At 34.2% G+C, this 9543-nt stretch overlaps 1 protein-coding gene across 1 annotated transcript in view; it reads left to right on the top strand.

Moving 5' to 3' along the window:
• The first annotated feature begins 6411 nt into the window (after positions 1-6411).
• The window catches only part of LOC134842371 (dolichyl-phosphate beta-glucosyltransferase-like), a 200720-nt gene continuing 197588 nt past the window's right edge, over positions 6412-9543 (top strand). The window contains exon 1 of the mRNA XM_063858679.1: positions 6412-6421. The gene's annotated coding sequence lies outside the window, so the exon portion shown is untranslated. The remainder of the gene's footprint in view (positions 6422-9543) is intronic.

Raw genomic sequence — 9543 nt, 5'->3', positions numbered from 1 at the left:
TGGACAGCAGGAAAAAACCTCGCACTACCCAATAACCTCAGTAGAAATACATCACCTGAATTATTAACACGAAAAACAACAATTCAAATACAACAAAGTATAAAACTTTTCCTTGCAAAAGATGAAACATCACCAAGATTACAATGCAAATATGCAGTAAAAACTGAGTAAATAATCTAAAACTTTTTCTACTATATCTAGACTGTCAAAACAATCAATACGAAATAGAATTACTAGGAAAATCTACATTCAAACCGATGCCATACTCTTCATGGATAAAAAACAACAACACACAGCAAAAACCAGCCAAACAAAAATTATATAAAAAAGATCTATTCCCTTTGATAGAAAAAAAGACTCCATTGACAAAATAAATTTATCAGGCCCAGCAAATAATTATTCAAAATATACAATCAACCATGTTTTTAACCTTCATGACCCACTAGATACAATACCTCTATCAAAAGTAGAAATTGAAAACATTTTTCTCCCAATATCAGAGAAAATAACTTTTGCATTGTTACAAAAACATCAAAACCTTGACCCAGTCATTAGACAATTAAAATCTTGGCACAAATATAAAACGAAGCCACTTTAAGCCGATACCACCATACTAGGAAACAAAACCCTACTTAGATATTTCAGAAAATTTAACAACACCTCTATCAACGAAAACACAGATATCCTAGATTACCAAACACATGATGTCAAAATCGGAACTTATGTTTCAATTTCAAAACTTAAAACACAAAAAGGAATTTCTAAAAAACTACAACCACTCCGAAAAGGACCGTATCAAATTTTTGATAAACCCACTGATGTAACATAAAAAACTTCCAGATTTGAACAAAAATGAAATTTTTCAACATGGAAGCAATCTTTTTCCTTATTACTCAAAAGAGTACGCCCTTCGAGAACTTATTCAATTATGCTCTTTTTTGTTTAGGACTTAAAATTGTTCAAAATAGCTCAGAACACAATCAAAATCAAAGCACTGTTATGCACCCCATCCAGAAACAATTAGATAAAAGGGAGAAAGAATTTCCCAAACAAAAATCAAAAAACGTAGACAACAAAAAAATACCTCAAACAGAAAAAAAAAATGAAAATTAGAAAAAAAAAATTATACCACAAGACCAAAAAGAAACATCTCCACATAGACAATCATCGTGACTTCGTAATCAGCCACGAAAAGTTTCCAAAACATTCATCCCGCAATCTAAAATATTAAAGAAACTTGAAGTTCAAAAACCACCTTAAATTCATTAACATTTTTACCTCTTGAAGATATTTTCATGAACCGAACATTTTCTTAAAATTCATGCTGAAAAGCACTTGAACAAACTACTTCAAATTTAGCCAATCAGAAGCCTTTCCGAATCATCTCCTCATTTTTAACACGACTTTTTTAGCCGACAAACAATCACCCTCTTGCCGATCTCTAACTATAATTAAAAGACCTCCAGGTCAAAAATAAGCAAACCGCTAAATATTGACACCTGAAATAAACAAAGTTTCAATATTACAACCCTCCCCCTATCAAGCAGTACAAAGATCAACAATATTGTCCCAGCTTAGACCTCAAAAACTCCTCGGGCAAAAATATTAAATTAGGCCAAAGAACAGAACGGACATGATCAATTAGCCTAAAGTACGAAAATCCCTTCGATACCCCCAATCATCCCATAAATAACAACAAAACGAGGAAGACTCTTAAGAGCCCTCTAAACTTTCCTTTCTCAAAAATTGTCAAAATCCAACCCACTTGTCAAAAAACCGATAAATAATCCGACCACACTTAAATTTAGCCTCAAAAAAGAAAAAAAAACTCGACAAAGAAATCATTTCTTCAAATGCTTCTTTCTCAAACAGTTAACAAATTTCATAATATACTTTCAAACTTTTTTTCAATTCTTTCCAATTTCTTCAAATCTTGTATAATTTTTATATCTGATGTTTTAGAAATATTGATCCTTAACCTGATAAATTTTTTGCAATTTTTTCATCAGTTTTCATTCCCTAGCCCAAACCTACATCATTTTTCCAAAATCATTGACCACCTCCTCAGGTACGATATTTCAAATAACTATCTAAATGTTCCAGCTTCTATTCATTAGAACAGATGTTTTTCTTCTTTTTATAATATTTCTCACTTTTTCGACATCCCTCATAATGACAATATGCAAATGTATAAAAAAAAAAACTTTCGCATTAGCAACGATTTTTCTAATTTTTTTCATTCAAGAATACTACAAAAAACACAAACCTTCCTCTGAAATAAATAATTTGTAAAAAAATTTTCCACTATTGCTAATCAACAACCTCCACATACGTCCCCATCAACAACGTCCCAAGAACCTCCAACAACACCAACAAATACTCAAACAAATAACCCTCAATCATCAATACGGATCTCTTTTCAAGACAATCCATGTACATTTGAAGAAAGACACGCACGATTGTCCGAACCACTAGAGCCAGTAATTCGCCAAGCATTGCTGAGCGAACCACAAAACGAACCATTATATAATATATACCCCCTCTCCAACCAGATCCTAATAGAGCAAGACACCAAAATCAAAACCAAAACACACTAGAAATAAACCGACAAACTATTCATTCAAGACGAAATAGAAACTTGCAAAACCCCAGAGTTCAATTCAACATACCTCATTCACCAACAAGAAATCCTGTAGACTTTTCTAGCAGTACAATTCAAAGTACGCTAGAGATTCCAATAGAACAAAACACATCGAAAAATCCCTCAGATTGTTTAGGTTCAACCCCTACATCTGAACAATAAGAGAAAACCCTTTTAATCCCCCAGCCACTACAGAACATCTCCAATTTTGGATGACACAAGTTTTCACCCAAGGCGAACCAAATTTAGTAAATGATCCAATAGACGTTTCATCTGAAACATCTTTGTCACTACCTGAAACTTTTTCACTTCCTACAACCCCTTCTTTAACTCAAATTTCACAAACACTTTTTCCTCCAAATTTTCCAACAAATCTTGTCGCCAGAAGTAGAGAAAATTCAACAAATATTATACAACTACGATTAGATTAGAATACATTCGTAGCACCCTCTCCAATATTACACAACTGGGTACTGAACAGATTACAATATCGACAAAATATCCACAAAGATATTCAAGAACATAATATACAAATACTTATACAGGACAATTTGATACTAAAATTTGAAATCACAGTAAGACTAAATAATATAATTCATCATCCCTTACCCCTAGCCGCTCCGAATATAACAGCTCAATCTTTACCTCCCCATTGGTAACCACAGAAATAATCTACAAATACGATAGATACACAAAAAAGACAATTGGATATATCACCTTTTATAATCCATATTCAGTATTATCGTACACATGTATCTTTAAAAGATACTAATATTTCAGACTCCTTTATTTTTCACTTTTTCAAAACCCGACCATAACAATCCTTCCCTCCGAACAGGATCCCAGGATTTACTAGTCACACACTATGACTGTGAAGAAAATGAACAAAAACCTTTACAAAAATATGCAATAAACCAAGTCACTCAATGTTAATCCGAACCACAATCAATCGAAACAACAAATGTAATAGCAACACTTCACTCAAAAGCACGAGCTACAACACTAACAGGATATAAATTCACAGCGACGTTTTCCGAAACGAAAGTACATTGTTCGCAAGTCTCAAACGGAAACAAAAACAGATTAGATCATGAATCTTTCTACCAAAGTAACATCAAAAGAATATTGCACCTCATCCCTGACGATTGCAAAAACGAACTTGAACGAGTAAAAATCACATCAAACGAAGGCAAAAACAGAAAACTAGTAAAATTTCAAGTTTTTCCATACTCAGCACACCACGCTGAACTTGAAAAGTATCAAGGTCATATAAGATTAGATAACAAATTTCCATTTCACGGAGCAGATGGAAGATTAACTTACGATATCTATGATAAAACTGGATACAACACATTAGAATAAACAACCCCTCAAATTGTAAAGCGGATCCAAAAAATAAAGCATACCAAGAAATAATTATTTTTGATTGGAAAAAACAAATTGAAAAAGTACAACTTACACGTGACTTAAGAGATGACACTATATTTTATCAAGGAATCAGACTCCCTTGCAAAAACGACCAAGGATAATGCGATCCTACTACACGCACACAGGCAACAACTGTTTGGTTCCCCGAAGACACCTGTACCACGTTTCAAGTAGCAAAAATACACGCTATAATGATAATATTTCATCAAAAAACTTTAATGAATCAATCCCGTTTGAAGAAGTAAACCCTGATCATTTCAGACATAGTAATTTTAGATTTATAAACATTCATACTATAGAAAATAAATTGACACGTTTCCAAATATACCCAGAAACGGAACTTGCATGTAATTACACCAAACCACTTTACAAAACACAATATTCAGAAATTCTTGTCGAATACGAAGACGGTTTCGACATGAATACAGGAAAATAAATTATACATCCAATGGCTACATCTCACTCAACCACTGACGAAAAATCATTTGTCCCAGTAAAATTTCTAAAAAACACAGGAAACATTGGTGGAAAATTAAAACCACAAGATAAAGACAGTACACGTTTACAAGAACTATCACTAATGACATTCATTTTGCCGCAATCAATTATGGCATATACTTAGACTTGAAATTAGACTACACAATAAGTAGAATCTTTCATTAAATGCCTTTGACAGAACTTGAAACACTCCATCAATTATAAGAACTTGAACGCATACAAATTTTACAATCACTTGCAGTACTTAAAATCCCTTATGCAGGATATTTATTGTCAGGAAACAGATCAAAATTTATTGACTATGAAGGCAATAAATATATTTTTATAGGGGACAAAAGATATATTTTTGTATATTTTTGAAGACGAAAGATGCTATAAAAGAATCCCAATATTCTACAAAAACAAAGTACATTTTGTTGATACTCTCCCGCAGAACTTAATTTTGGGATACAGCAGTTCCATGTGGATCAGAAAATAGCCACAGTGTAGTACAATTAAACCCTGACGAAGATAAATACTATCTTCTCACACCGTATTCTACACTTGTGCAACTACTCAAAAAATTTGTTAATACTCTCCCGCAGAACTTAATTTTGGGATACAGCAGTTCCATGTGGATCAGAAAATAGCCGCAGTGTAGTACAATTAAACCCTGACGAAGATAAATACTATCTTCTCACACCGTATTCTACACTTGTGCAACTACTCAAAAAATTTTCACCAGAAAGCATTAGAGCTATTGCCCGCAACCCCAATAATGATTTACAATCAATCGGCATATACTCTAAATCTGAGATTCAACATCACATTCGAACACAACAATTTCAAGAATTACTCACAAAAATGGACACAATACAACGACAATCCATAGATCAAAACCTACGCAAACTTGCAGAAACAGCAGGCTTTTCAGACATATACGCACAAGACTATAGCGGATATTTTAAAGATATAAAAGATTACATTTACTTAAATGGCGAAAAATACAGACCACAAGATATATCAACAAAAAGTATTTTTAGTTTTGTGAACTTGAAAAACGAACTTCTTGCCTTTCAGGATGGATTTCTTTTCTCTCTCTTAAAAGGAATCTACAATACATGCGCAATACACACGCAAGTAAATAAACAAGCAAGCGTAGCACGCATACTTTTTGCAGGATTTTTCGGAATATTTTCCACATCAATAAACAAAAGACATCTAGACGCTCAAATAAAAGAAAACAATACCAAGATATCAACAACACCAAACACATATTATGAATCACGAAATAAAACGAATACAACGCCTACAGCACCACAATTGCAAAACCTAAATCATAACCATCCCCTATCATTGGTACCGCGAAATTTCAGAAATATCGCCCTAACAAACCTCATAACTTCGAGATCTAATTATCCACGAAGCCCAATCTACATACAACTCACCATTTTTTTCTCAACTTCACCTATTGTATTAGAGACACTAAAATACAAGGCAACCCCCGAAATAACGATCTCATCTCCCAGATGTATATCTTCTGTCCCCTATACAATCTCCTAAATGTAGAAGAATCCCGCCCACTAATTTTCCCTCATGAATTCCTCAAGCCCGTTGAAGTCCCAATCCTGGAATTCATATATAACACTCGCTATAATCACAAACTATAAAACCTTATTCAAAACACACCGTACGAACAATCACCCAGCACTGAAGAGCACAACATCATTAAAGCACTCGAACTGCTTTGGCCACTTCTGCAAATTAAACACACTATTCGTTTGCTCTCTAAACTATTAACCTCATCTGATATGATCCATGATGCTTTTCCTCATTACTAATAAACTCATGCAACACTAACCATTCTTATTAAATGTTTTCTTTTTTCTTCATAGGCACAATCATCAATCATCTACAAAACAAAAAGCAAAATGAAAAACAGAAACTTCTTATCAATTAATAAAATTCAATTAACCTATTCAATAATTGAAGCAATAAAATTAGCCCGTACAGAGCAGTAAATTGATATATAAATTCTTCTCCCCAAAGCAGTAAATATTCATACAATTGAAAATAAATTAACAATTTCAACCCCTAAATCAATCAGTAAACTTCATAATTTTCAAGTAGTAAATTGATAAAAATTGTTCATAAATTACAGATAGCAATACTAACATTTTTAGAGACGCTTCTCTGTATACTCTCGCCCATAAAATCTATCCAAATTCGCATTGCTCGCCCACAAAGATTGGTTTAAAATAATGAATTTAAGTCTCTACTTTCACTGATAACAACTCTAACAAGCTTTAATACTTCTCAGACTTTCCTTTAACCCGGTTTGAAAGGAATTATATAATAATCCAAACTAACCAACGCAAGCTTACTAAACACCTTAAACCATAACCTAACAGCATGACTAAGAAAAGAAAACCCACGGTACCCAAACTGGATTAACACCAGCTTAGAACTGGATAAATTATTCTTTTGAAGACTACTTTTAAGTCTGAACACAAAAGAACAAAACACCAAAAAGTCGAAAGACAAATCCAAAACAAACAAATTGGATTTTTGAGAAAAATACATAACCAAAACAACAGAAGAAAAACCAGTAAAAAAATAGCATGAAAGGTGGAACTAAAAACAGGACCCTCCAAAAAGAGAGCATGAAATTATACCCTCACTTCTGGTCTAACCCACCAGAAGAGGACGTCCTGAGCATGCTCTATAGCCGGCCTCACCCATCGTGCTACATCCACGCTTTGTGACCTCCACGAGACTATTTTTGATGGGAGTTACTCAAGTGTGAGTAGCTCTTAAAAATAACCGAACTAAATAGTAACACTTTTGCGATAAAAACTAGTACAAAATCATGACTAAAAACAAGATTAACAAAGATTTATATCTGTAAATAATACAATGCAATATATAGATAATATACAGCCCAAAGACGAGCAGCAAGGAACTTGACAACCCAATCACACTCCAACTACGGAATGGCAAACCCACCTGACATGCTGCCTACAATCACTACACTCAATGGATTTAAAGTACGACTTGGTATCGCAGCAAAGGAACTCTATTGCAACAGAACAATGACCATCTCGATGTTCAAGTATACGTACAGATCCAATTCACCAGGCACTGCATCCAAAAGCGAACTACATGCCCTTCCCGGGCAAACCGGTGTACACTAGATCTATTGAGACTAGGAGATATAAGAGTAAGATTAAGATCGGTATTAGACTAAGAAGTTGCACGAATCTATCCGGCCGAAATTAAGTGACGAGCAGACGGTGTACCCTATCTGAAATTACTCTATGAGTATAGTACATAATACATAACTCAATATGTTCAGGCTTAGTATGAAAATCAAAATTTTCGTTGACTCATTCCTTGATACTGTTTTTAAAAGGATAGAGAATTTTGGTTAAAGAAGACTGGACAAACTCATTCGAAATTCATTCCCTCAAAACAATTCAATAGGAAACTTCTCTGAAGCTGACTTTTGAAAAAAAAAACATTGTAACAAATTTTTGTACTATACAAATGAAAAATTTTTAATCGCTCGACTTTTTAACTTTTATTTTTGTAAAAACTTCCACGCAACTAGAGTTGGACATACTTTAAGGTAATTATGCAATTTTCCTGGATATGGCAAATTTAAACAACTACACATCGGTCAGATAATGAAAAAAGGTTTCAAAGTAATATCACAGATGTTTAGTATACAAGTAATCGGAACAACTGGCCAAGAAACCCGGATATAAATATTGCGCCGCTAAATTGGAAAAAAGTGAAGTAGGTTGCACATAGTATGAAGCCGGGTGCTACTAAAAAGCCGTTTTTTGAAAACATAAATCAATCTACCGACCTTCCAGCAAGTCTTTTGCTGCGTTTTTGAAAATTTTAACTTGAAGTTATAGAAAACTCAAGTAATTCAACAGCATCAACAGGGTATCAATTTTGTAAAAACAAAAGCGCGTGTAGTTAAATCTTGTATGATTTGATTAAGCCAGGTGTTTTTGATGAATGGTCCGATATCAGTTTTGACGCAGGTTGAGATTTTCGACTTAGATCGCACCGTATGAGTTGACCCAATGTGAGTTTTTGAATCCAAATTGGTTTAAAAAGCTCGCGTTATATTTGACCATCTCGCGGTATGTTCGAACTGGTCAACCCGAATCGGGTACGTTTTGATTGTCTTGACCAATTTGCTACGACTTTTACAAACCAAGTTTTTTTTCAAACCCAGTCGTCTCTTGCTGTAAAAATTTTTGTACAATGCAAGAGCAGGTGCGGGTATAATTGCTGCCAAACAAATCATCTGATCCTTGTTTCGCTCCCTTTCAATGGCTGCAAAAGAGATATGACCAGACATTCTCGCCCTCAATCATTTCTGCCCCAGACAGTTCCGCCCCAAAAATCCAGTCATTTCTGCCCCAAAAGCAGTCAAATGGGAACTGACTGTTTTTGGAGCGGAATTGACTGTTTTTGGGGCGGAAATGACTGGGAGCCCAAAAGAGAGTTTCAATTATTTGGTATCTTTTAGTCTTCTGGCAAGATTGACATCCATTGACATCCAGCCTGTGAACAATTTGCAATAGTGTACTCTAGGATAAAGAACACTATTGCAAATATTGCAAAGTACACTATTGCAAAGTACACTAGTGTACAAGTGAATGAAACCCACAAAACAAAATCAATAATCTGAAAAAGGGCAATGACATATATGAACATCTTTAAAACAAATTGAGTTCAACAGGTACTCAAACGGCTTGTTTTTACGGTTTAGAAAAAGTACTTAAGAAAGACATACAACTGCGCCCTGTTCTACGTTCGATTTCTTCGTGGAAGTTCATATTACATCTTGAACAAATCATTGGCAAAGTTTTTGATAAAATTGAGGGAGCGAACATGGAAACAAACACACAGCCAGCACGAGAGATTTTTGAGAAGGCTGAATTGGACTCCGATGAGAACATAATTTCTTTAGATTT

The sequence above is a fragment of the Symsagittifera roscoffensis genome, chromosome 3 (assembly GCF_963678635.1).
Source record: "Symsagittifera roscoffensis chromosome 3, txSymRosc1.1, whole genome shotgun sequence".
Classification (NCBI taxonomy): Eukaryota; Metazoa; Xenacoelomorpha; order Acoela; family Convolutidae; genus Symsagittifera; species Symsagittifera roscoffensis.
The sequence above is the reverse complement of the archived record's forward strand: the minus strand, read 5'-3'. Positions and strand labels throughout refer to the sequence as shown.